This window comes from Macrotis lagotis, chromosome X (assembly GCF_037893015.1).
Source record: "Macrotis lagotis isolate mMagLag1 chromosome X, bilby.v1.9.chrom.fasta, whole genome shotgun sequence".
Lineage (NCBI taxonomy): Eukaryota > Metazoa > Chordata > Mammalia > Peramelemorphia > Peramelidae > Macrotis > Macrotis lagotis.
This window is the reverse complement of record NC_133666.1, coordinates 569,635,682-569,648,259: the sequence shown is the minus strand read 5'-3', so window position 1 is coordinate 569,648,259 and position 12,578 is coordinate 569,635,682.

Here is a 12,578-nt window from a genome sequence, read left to right as displayed (position 1 = left end):
GAAGTAACTTTTGTAAATTAAAAAAATATATATCCATATGGATGAATGTTGAAAAACTTTCATTATATATATTTAGAAAAATGAAATACATATATATATATATATATATTTAGATTTTTAAAAAAGAAAATTATGAATTATCTCCTGAACGAGTTCTTAATATGAAAACATCAAGGAACATTGTAGACAATTCCAGAATTATCAAGTCATAGATATAATACGGCAAACAGGCTGGGAGAAACAATAAAATTTCAAGGAACCGAAGTAAGGACTGTTGTGAATGTGATTGGAATGCACTACCCATTTAAAGAAAGTGCATGGAAGAGTGCATTAAAAACCAGAATTCTATAATTGTTTTTATAATAAAAATATTTGAAACAAAGAGCAAAACACAGGGTAATATTGATAACTGGAGTGGAATATATTATGTTTCAGCTAAAGTGAAAATGCAGTGACAGCAATCCTGATGCCAGATGATGTTATAACAAAGGTACCATGGGAAATAAAGTAATGTTAAACTTATAACCATCAAGAATTATAGCATCCAAAATATTAGAGGACAAGCTAAAAGATTTACATGAAAATATGGACAACAATATTATATTAGTATAGTACCACAAGAAATAGAATTTTAGATGTTAGAAATGAAAGCCTTCTGAAGAAAATTTATGGGGGATGGAAAGGAATATACCTTATTCCCTGTGATACATGGATCCTAGACTACAAGTTACAATATATTAAGACATTAAAATCTTATAATTAAATACAGAAAAGCAGGGATTTTAAATTCATTCTTTTTCATATCATTATGTAATTATATACATATATGTATAGTTATACATATATGTATGTATATGATAAAGGACCATGGAAAGAAAAAGTAAACATTAATTGGAAGCCAAATGACCTAATTTTAAATTTTAAAAAGTCAAGGAAATAGTAAACAATATCATACTGTACTTTTTTTAATTTTTTTTGCAAGGCAAATGGGGTTAAATGGCTTACCCAAGGCCACACAGCTAGGTAATTATTAAGTGTCTGAGGCCAGATTTGAACTCAGATTTTCCTGACTCCAGAGCCTGTGCTCTATCCACTGTGCCACCTAGCCACCCCCCAAACAGTTTTTAGGGGAAATTTTATATCTTTAAATACTTATATGCATAAAAATAGAGAAAAAGAAGATCAATAAATTATACATGAATCTAAAACAGATAGCAAAAGTGCAAATTAAAATTCCCCTTTTAAATACCTAATTATAAATTCCAAAAATCAAAGGAGAAATTAATAAAATTGGGTGTTAGACAATTATTTAATCAATAAATAAAAGTAAGCATTGGGAAATACCATGGACAGATGGATTTGAAAGTGAATTCTGTCTAACATTTAACGAACACTTTATTTCAATTCTAGGAAACCATTTAAAAAATTGATGACTTTCTACCAAATAACTTTTAAGATACAAATATTTTGTTAACCAGGAAGAGACAAAACTGACAAAGATAATTGCAGAACTCTCTTCCTAATGAATATTGATGCAAAAAATTTAAAAGAATAAAGCAAGTATCTCTAGTGTAATACATTTTGTCCAGGTAGGATTAATATTGGTTATGTTGAGATGACTTTATATCAGGACACAATCAGCATAATTAACCAAAGAATGGCAAAACTAATAAAAAGTGTATAAGTATCTCATAGATACTGAAAAAAAGTCTTTGTAACAATACAGCTTCCATACCAATTGAAAATACTAGATTGCTTAGAATAAATACAATATTCCTTAAAACAATAAACAATAACTATCTAAAATGATCAAGAAACATTACGTATAATGAGATGAATTAGAGATATTCCTGATAAAATCTAGTGTGAAAAAAAGTTGCCTGTCATCATTACTGTTTTTCAATATCATATTGGGCATGTTACCTATAGCAATAGGAGAAGAAAAAGAAACCATAAGAACTAGAATAGGCAAAAAGGTAACAACATTTTCATCCTATAGAATTGATATGATGGTATATGTAGAGAAACCTATAAAATTGGATACAAATCTTCTTCAAATAATTAAGAACTATGGCAAAGTAGATGTATATAGAATAAAAGCACAAATATCATCAGCATTTCTTTATTTTATCAACAATGTCCAACAGAAATATATAGAAAAATAAACTCCATATAAAGTAACTATGGGCAACATAAAATACTTGGAAATCTATCTCTCAAGAAAACCCAGAATCTATATAAATGCAATTACAAAACATTTTCCACACAAATTAAGTTGATCTAATCAAACAAAAAATTATCAATTGTTCATGCCAAGTTCAAACAAATATAATAAAAGTGACAATTCTACCTCTATTAGGAATTCCTTATTATGAAACAAAAATTTACAGAGCTAGAAAAAAATAATAAAATTCATCTAGAGTATGAAAATGTCAAGAATATCAAGAGAATTAATGAAAAAATTGCAAAGTATCATGATCTAGTTATGCCAAATATAAAGCTATATTTATTATAAAGTGGTAGTCATCAAAACTGACTGTTTCTCAATAAGAAATAGAGCAGTGAAAAGATTAGGTACAAAAGAAACAGCTGTAAATTATTATAGCTATCTACACTTTGATGAACCCAAAGATTTTTGCTTCTGGAATAAAAACTCTATATTTAATAAAAAGTTCTGAGAAAACTATAAAATAGTATGGAAAAATCTAAGTATAGGCCCAAATCTCACATATCATACCATAATAAGGGTGAAATGGATACAGGGGAGTGGGGGGATGGATCTAAGATGGCAGCATGAGGGCAGGATTTCTCAGAAGCTCCTCTCCAAAATATTCCAAAAACCTTAAAATTATGACTCTACTTAAATTTTAGAGAAGCAGAACCCACATAAAGACCCAATGATATAATTCTCCAGTCAAAGTTACCTTGATGATCCGTGGGAAACCTCTGTTCCACAAGGATCAATATGCCCAGCAGTGTAGCCAGGCTCATGCTTCACCAAATCACATGAACTGCAACTTTCCAGGAACAGCCCATGGGGAGATTGGATCCCTGGGGAAACCTGGAAGCAGAAGTGGTTTCCAGACCTCCCAACCCAAGGATCACCAAGTATAACTTGAAAGATCAGCAGGGAAACCTGGGCCAGAGTGAATGCTAGCCCAGGCTTGCATTGGCCTTCAACACAGCCACAGCAATCAGCAAAGCCCTCACTGGAGAATTGGAAAAGAAGTAGGTCCATGTATCCCGCCCAGCAAGGAGTCACCTTGTAGCTGCTTCTATAGTGCCAGCCCATGGAAGATGAGGAGGAGGGAAAACATCTCTTGGCTATCCTGGGACAGGACGCAGGTGCTTTTATCATATGTAAACCCTAGTCACAGTCTGAGGCCCTCTACTACCCCAGAAGAACAGGCATCCTCCTCACAATGCCAGGGCAAAGAGACGTACTTGTAATCATCCAAAGACTAGAGCACAGGTCAGCAAAGCAGTCAGAGCCTCCTCTAAGAGACATTGAAGGAACTGAGGTCCTTCCAGGGGCCCAATAACACACAAAAGCTCAGGATGCACCTCAAATAGGGCACGGGTTGGGGAAATGAGTAAAAAAAAATCTGTTTTGTGATCTCCTGACCAGCAGAGGATCCATTCAGCTCAGGAGAGAACAGAAACATGCATATACCTGCGTTGGGAATACCTGCAGGGGTATCCTGGCAGAGCCAGTGTATTGAAAATAAACTTATATAAAACACTCTTATAGAAGAAAACCACAAAATTAGCATAAAGAATACAAAAAAAAAAGGTTGTAACTTTGTTATGGGCAGGAATTAACCCAGCAGGATGTGACCCAGAGCAAGAAGTTCAGAAACAGGGCTTAATGAATAGTGAGGCCAAAAATGAGGCAGTTGTGCTATCAAATCAGAGTTCAGTGGGAGCTTTCAAATCAAGGGTCACCTGAGTTGAGGTTATTTGACCATAACTGACCTCTCAACCCAAACTCACTTGAGTAGCCTCTAACACTTCCCTCTTTTCTGTTTAAACAACAAATTCACAATTGCCAAACCTGATGCTCAATCTGGGTAACTCGATCCGGAATTGTATCGATAGCATATATAGTGACTTTGCTTATAGAAAAAATACTTTGAAAAAACTTGGTAAACAACAAAAGAGAAGCATAAAGAGAATCAATATAAGACATATTTATATAATACTCTGGACTCAATGTACAAAGAGGGTGGGATGATGAAACCACTCAATTATCTTATTGACTGTCTTTTCAGGAATCAAGTCTCATTGGGAGGTTTCTTGTATGCCATTAGCCAAGTTATATATATCATCAATACCAAAAGGTTGTTTTGAAAATGAGATACAAACAACAAATGATCAATATAATAATTACAACAAAGCTGAAATTATTATTTCTATATCTATTTCTATAATAACATGTAACCATGTACCAATTACATGTGGACAATACAACCAATCAATTTCTTTCCTCTAATTTATATATCTTCCCTAACACAAATTGTTCATTACAAATGTTTGTAATGCATTAATCAAATGATAAAGATTTTCATAAAGTCTTCTTCTGAGTCTTAAGCATTCTACTAACATTATCTGACAATTCTTGGGTAAATTTTCCTTCTATCTTTTCCTTATTCATCACTTCTTTTCATATACATGGTCAAATAATGCTATTGTAACAATTAATATTATTTCCCCTCTTTTTCTCAGTAATGATTATAAATTCCTTTATATGGGGTGTGATATTATTTAAGTCAGAAAAATTATACCTAACTTCTCAGCATCTCTTCTTTGATATTTCCAATAGTAACTCTTTTATATCCCAAATAAATTTTCAGCTTCCCCTATCAAAATAACTTCCATCATACATTGCATGTAAGTCCAATATTCAATTCCTTTTGCAATCCCCAAATTGTTCATGATTAATATAAGCATCACAAGTTGTCTCTGTTGTGCTTTCCTTTCACATAATCTGTCCATCTTTCTCCTCTTATGCTTTCTTTTTATGTATTTTCATTTTCTTTATTGCTTGATCATCTGGTCTGCATGGTCTGATGTTTCTTTCTGACTTTCAGGAAGTTTCTCCATCTGTTGACAGAACAAAATCATACCCTCGACCCCAAGTTAGTAATTGACCAAGTCTTTTCCAATGTCCATCTTTTGTGTCCTTCCACATTACTCTATGAGTACTCATAGGGATTTTTATTACATTCTCTATGATAATTTTGTAACCAAAATGTTTGGCAGGTACAGTTTTATTCTTATCACCCAAAGTCAAATAATTAATGGATACAAAGCTTTATTTAGGCATAGTCTAGTATCTGCTTCTCCACATTCTCTCTTTTCTGTTTATGTGGGAAAATTTTAATGAAATATAGGTTTGATCCATGGGATTATAAGGAATGACTGTAATATGTTTCATATTGTAATATAGACAGAATTGTTTAAATGCTATATAAATATATCCAGGGTCAATATCTGTTTTTATAAATTTTGGTATCCCCGAATAAAGCTGACCATAGATAATTATTTTATTCCCATGGAGCATCAAAATATATACTCAGAAGATGACAAAGTTCAAGCTAATGCATCCCAAATCTCCAAGAAAAACAAGAATTGGGTTCAGGCTATGAAAGAGCTCAAAACAGATTCTGAAATTCAAGGAAGGGGGCGGCTAGGTGGTGTAGTGGATAAAGTACTGGCCTTGGAGTCAGGAGTACCTGGGTTCAAATCCAGTCTCAGACACTTAATAATTACCTAGATGTGTGGCCTTGGGCAAGCCACTTAACCCCATTTGCCTTGCAAAACCAAAAAATGAAAAAAAAATGAAAATCAAGGAAGGTAGAGGGAAAAATTGTGAAGAGAAATGAGAGTAATGAAGGGAAAACATGAAAACCAAGTCAGCAGCTTGGTTCAGAAGAGCTTCACTGAGATGAAGTACATAAAGGGTGGATGAGAAGAGTAAATTATGAGGAATTTAATGATGTTGAACTGCTTCTCTTTCTGCATGGAAATTGCTACTGATAATTTATATGAACTGTCTCAACAGAGCAGTAAGGAGTGGCATATTTAGGGAAGACACTGGAGAGAACTGACTATGAACATATAATATATTACAAAGATGGAGTCATTGGGTGAAAAAAAGAATTGTATTGGGAGATAGGGAAAGGAGAGGTAGACTAGACTAAAAAAGTCCACATAACAGAGTCAAGAAAAAGCTTTGTCAATAGAGTGGAAGGGGAAAAGATGAAGGGGAATGCACGAACCTTTAATTCTTATAGGAAATGGCCCAGGAGGAGCAACATACACACTTAATAGGGTATAGAAATCTATCTTACCCTAGAGGAAAATGGAGAGGAAGGGATGGGAGAATGAGAGCATGGGGAGGGAGGGGCTTTTAGGTGATAGAGGAGAGAGACATTTGTGGGAGATGCTAGGAAGTTACATTATACTTTTTTTTTGCTTTTTCTCAAGTGGTGGAGTTGGGTGGCCTGTCTGGGACCACATGGCTGAATGGTTGTTGGAGGTCCAGAGTGAGATTTGAACTCAGGTTGTTCTCCTCCTGGGGTCTGTGTTCTGTCCATTATACCAATCAGTTGCCCCATAGCACATTTTTGAGGAGGGACAACATACAAGAAGAGAGCAAGCAGAATAAATGTGATTCAGGATGAATGAATGTAAAGAAATGCAAACAGCAATCGCAATTGTGGGGAAAAAATATACGGAAGCAACTTTTCTGATGGAGTTATGATAAGGAATGCAATCTACCCCAGAGACAGAGCCAATAGTATCTGAACAGAGACAGAAGTACAATTTATTTTTTATTTCACTTTATATTTCATGAGCTTTGTTTAGTTTTGTGGGGCAAAGGAGATTATGTTTACTCTTTCAACAAGAATATTTTAGTATTGTGTACATAAATTAAAAATGTAAAAGAAAGTGGTCAAGTTATTGGCTCAGTCACAATACTAGTAAGTGTAAGAGGAGGAACTTAACCCAAGGTCTTCCAGACTCTAAGACCAACTCTCTATTTTCTATCAGCATTCTATGCTCCACTGCTTCTCTAAGGGATAATTAAAACCCCAAGACAATAATTACTTTTAAAAAAATAGAGGCACAAAAATATAAAAAGACCAGTTTGTTGCCATCTCATTTTGCTTTCGTTGATAAAAGTATTAATTTAAGGGGGAAAGATCTGAAAGAAAACAAGAACATTAAGAAGGATGAGAAGTATTGCTAGTCCCTTCAAACTCTACAGTATATAATCATAAGACAGATAAATTGAATTTATTTAGAAATGTCAATGATAGTGAATTTCTATCAGTCAATAAAGCCCCAAGGAGGTTTAGGCATATCAATTTCAATAACACTAAATTCAGAAATGAAACTTGCATGCCTCCTAAGAAAACACCAAGTTACTTTAGAATGATACCAATTCCTCAAGAGGAAATTAATATCTAGTGTAAAATAAGACAATTGAGGAAATATAATCAATTATTTCAAAATTATTTCCGTTGTAGTTTATTTTAACCTTCCAACTCTTTCACTTTTTAAAATTTGTTTTTATTTTTTATCCATATACACATGCATATTTTTAAGTTACAAAATTTCCTTCTACCTTCCCACCCACCTGCCCTTGGTGGTAAACAGTCAGGTTAGCACTGTATATACATATTTTTGATATACATGTTTACAGGTAAGTCATTTTCAATAAGAATAATTAGGATTAAGGGCATTAGAGATAATATTTAGAAATTGTCCATTGGATTCTGAAGGGGAAGTTTTACTAATTTTTACTTTGTTTTGCTTTTCATCCTCTGAATAGGGAGAAAATTATTCATTGTTAGTCTAATATGGGAGTTCTAGCTCTCTAAACTACTGAGAGGAGCTTCTTCCATCAAGGTTGTTCTTCTCACAAGGCTTTTGGTTGTTCCCTTGGTTCAGTTCCCTTTGCTCATCATCAGTTCCTGTAAGTCATTCTATGCTTCTCTGGAGTCTGATCATTTGTGCTTTCATATAGAACAGTAATATCCTATAGTATTCATGTACTATGACTTATTTAGCCATTTCCCAAATGATGGCTATCCCCTCAATTTCCGATTCCTCGCCACTACAAAAAGAGCTGCTATGAATATTTTGGAACATGAAAGACTTTTCCTATTTTTTTTTATGATTTCTTCTGTGTATAGTCCTAAAAATGGAATTGATGGGTCAAAGGGTATGAAAAATTTTATTCCTGTTTTTGCATAGATCTCTATTTCTCTACAGAATGGTTGCATCCATTCATAACTCCATCGGCAATGAATTAATGTCCCAGGCCTCCGACAGCCTTTCCAACATTGATCATTTTTCCTTTTTCTCATCTTGGCCAATCTGAAAGTTATGAAATGATACTTCATAGCTATTTCTAATCAATAATGATTTGAAGTATGTTTCTTATGATTATATAGATCTTTAATTTCTTTATTTGAAAACAGGTTGTTCATATCCATTGATCATTGGGGAATGACTTGTACCCTTATAAATTTGATGCAATTCTCTATTCTCTATATATTTTAGAAATGATACCATCATCTGAACTCCTAGTTGTAAAGAATGGTTCTCAGAATTCAACTTTCCTTCTTATTTTGACAGCATTGATTTTATTGGTGCAAACACTTGAAGAGAATGCAACTCTTTTTTTATTTATATTTATTTTTATTTTTGTACAAAGAATGTTTTTTATACATTACCAAAACATTCTTTTTTAAGAGTAAACATAATAACCCCTCCCCCCAAAAATACATACCCTTATGACAAATAAAGTAAAGGAAAGAGAAAAAATTAAAATTAAAATAATAATAATAATGTTAGGGGCAGCTAGGTGTCGCAGTGGACAGAGAACTAGCCTTGGAGTTAGGAACACACAAACTCAAATAATGCCCCAGACAACCAACAATCACCCAGATTTGTGGCCCTGGGAAAGCCACCCCAACCCCATTGCCCTGCAAAACCCCAATAATAATAATAATAATAATAATAATAATAATAATAATAATAATATTATAGGGGAAGCTATGTATCACAGCAGACAGAGCACAGACTCTAGTGTCTGAGCACCTAAGCTCAAATCCAACCTCAGACACCCAACAATCACCCAGCCATGTGGTCCTAGGCAATCCACTGAACACCATTTTCCCTGTAAACCCCCCCAAAACAATCATAATAATAATAAAATGTACTTCAGTCTGTGTTCCAACACCACCAGCTCTGTTGTGGGTGGATCACATTCTTTATGATAAGTTCATCAAAAATGCTACTTCCATATTTTTCCACTGTTGCCATTACGGATCACAACTCCTTCCATTCATACATTCCCACTACCATATACTATATATTCTCTCTCTTTTCATTCGGTCTCTCTCTCTTCTTTAATGGGCTGTAGGGTAACTGAGTGGTGCATCAGACTGATCATCGGCCCTGGGATCAAGAGGCCCTGAACCCACTTGCAATCCCTAAGGCCCAGCATCCACTCGGCCCTATGGTTCTATAAAGGCCATCCAATCCAAGCCCCTTTTGAGAACTTAAAAAAGAAAATATGCTATATCTGACCACTCTCCCCCACGGTCCACCCTCTCCTTCATCACTGACCCCCCATTCCCCCTGTCCCCCTTCTCTCCTTCTTACTCTAGATGTCTATACCTCATTGAGTATATATGCTGTTTCCAATCCAAGCCACCTTTGATGAGAGTGAATGTTCCCTCATTCCCCCTTGCCTTTGCCCCGTCCATATCATTACAATAGCTCATTGTAATAAAAAAAAAATCTTATTATGTGAAATATCTTAGGCTATTCCACATCTCCTTTCTTGCAATCCCATTAAATTTCCCTTTTGGCCATTGACTCGATTTTTACAATATATTTTCAAATTCAGCTCTCTCCTGTTCTTTATCTATAAAAATTCCTTCTACCTGTTCGATTAAATGAGAAGTTTCTTAGGAGTATTATCAGTATCATTTTTCAATGCAAGAATACATGTAGGTCATGATCATTAAATCCCTGTTATTTTACCCTTCTCCTCCACTCTCTATGCTTCACCTGAGTCCTGTATTTGAAGATTCAACTTTCTGCTTATGTCTGACCATTTTAAAAGGAACATTTGAAATTCCCCTGGTTCACTCAAAATCCATCTTTTTCCCTGGAGGAGGAAATTCAGTTTCACTGGGTAGTTGATTCTCCGTTGCATTCTGAGCACCTTTGCCTTCTGGAATATTATATTCCAAGCCCTATGAGTCTTTAATGTAGTTGTTGCTAATTCCTCTGTGATCTTGACTGCAGCTCCAGGTATTTGAATTGTGTCTTTCTGGCTGCTTCTAATATTTTCTCTTTGACTTGGGAGTTCTGGAACTTGGCTATAATATTCCTGAGGGTTGTTTTTTATGTTCGATCTCTTTCTCAGGAAGATCGGTGGATTCTCTCAATTACTATTTGTCCCTCTGATTCTAGCATATCCAGGCAATTTTCCTGTAGGAGTTCTTTAAAAATGATGTCAACAATCTTTTCCTGATCATGAGTTTCAGGTAATAATTTTAATAATAACTTAATAATAATTTTAAAATTATCTTTCCTGAATCTGTTTTCCAGATCAGTTGTTTTTTTTCAATAGATGTTTCATATTTTCTTCTAATTTTTCCTTCATTTGGTTTTGAAGTATTGTGTCTTGACTTCTCATAAAGTCAGCAGCTTCCTTTTGTTCCATTCTACATCAGAAGGATTTGTTTTCCTCAGAGAGCTTTCTTATCTTTTTTTTCCATCTGGTCAATTTTGCTTTTTAAAGCATTCTTCTCCTCAATAACTTTTTGAACTGTTTTATCCAGTTGACCTAAGCTGGTTTTTCACATATTATTTTCTGCAGCACTTTTTTGGATTTCCTTGACTAAGCTGCTGAGTTCTTTTTCATGTTTTTCCTGCATTTCTCTCATTTCATTTCCCATTTTTTCTAATTATCTCCCTCACTTGATTTTCAAAATCATTTTTGAGCTCTGTCATAGCCTGATCCCAATTTCCATTTTTCTTGCAGTCTTTAGATGCAGGAGTTTGTACTTCCTCATCTTCAGATTGAGTATTTTGAACCTTCTTGGGATAATCAACAATGTATTTCTCAATGGTGTTCCTCTTTTTTCTTTGCTTACTCATGTCCCCATCCTGTGACTGGTTTGGGGGTGCTTCCTGAACTTTCGAGTATTATTGGGACATTCCCCTCCACAAGGATCTCAGTATGTGAGGTTCTGTCTTCCCTCCTGGTCTGTGAATGACCAGAAGCACAACCCTCTCCCACAATGGCTGAGGTGGTGGGGAGGGGGCTGCTGTTCTCTGGGAGGCCTGGAATGTGATCAGGATCTGAATGTGGTCAGAGCCCTAGAGTCCTGTGTCAGGTACAGAAGACAGACCTCGAAAGTCTATCTACACTCTGCTACCTTGGGTATGCTGAGAATCAAGGCTCAGTTGCCTGGGTGCTCCTGCTTTCTGGCTCTGCCTGCTTCCCTTTCCTAGATCTGGGCTGATAAAGAGACTGCTACTTGCTGATTGCCCTGAAAGCTGGGCTTCACATGCTTATTCTGGCAGAGGTCTCCTTTGCTGATCCTCCAATTTGTGCCTGGTGCTCCCTAGGGTGTAGCTAAGGAAACTGCCACCAATGCTGTGAGCCATAGCTCCCAGGCACCCTGGGGCTGCCTCTGGGAGGCTGAAGTTCCTTCACTCTGGCAACTGCCCCTCTATCCCCATGGATCAGAACCTTTCCACTGTTTTCCAGGGCTAGAGAACTGCTTCACTGGAACTCTCTATGGGTTCTTTCTCTGGAAAGCTTACGTAAAGTCATTATTTTATGAGTTTTGAAATATTATAGAGAGAGAGCACACAAGAGAGACTCTTCTGTTGCCATTTTGACTCCGGCGAGAATGTAACTCTTCAAGAATAAAATTGATCAACTGGGGGAAAAAGTATACACCTCACAGAAAATGCAAATTAATCAATGAGAAAAGCAATGAAGTTCTTCTAAAACTCAAATCAATCAACCAGGAAAAAAGAATGCAACTCAGCACAAAGTAAAATTAACCAATTGGTCCCAGAAACACAAAACCTAAGTGAAGAAAGTAAAATCCTAAAAATTAGAATTAAACTAATAAATACCAAAGAACCTATGAGACACCAAGATTCCATGAAAGAAAATAAAAGGGTTGAAAATATTGAAGAAAATATAAAGTACTTATTAGAAAAAAAATACAACCTGGAAAATAGATGCAGAAGTGATAATTTGCGAATTATTGGTCTACCAGAACACCTAGATCAAAAAAAGAATCTGGAAAATCTTTCATGAAATTATTAGGGAAAACTGCCCAAATTAGCTAGATCAAAAAAACAAAATATACATTGAAAGAATATATAGAGCTCCTCCAGAAAAAGACCCCAGTATAAAAACTCCAAGAACTTTGATAGACAGACTGCAGAATTCTAATACATAGGAGAAAATACTGAAGGTAGCCAAAAAGAAAAAAAATAATAAAAAAGGAAAAAAATCAGACTTG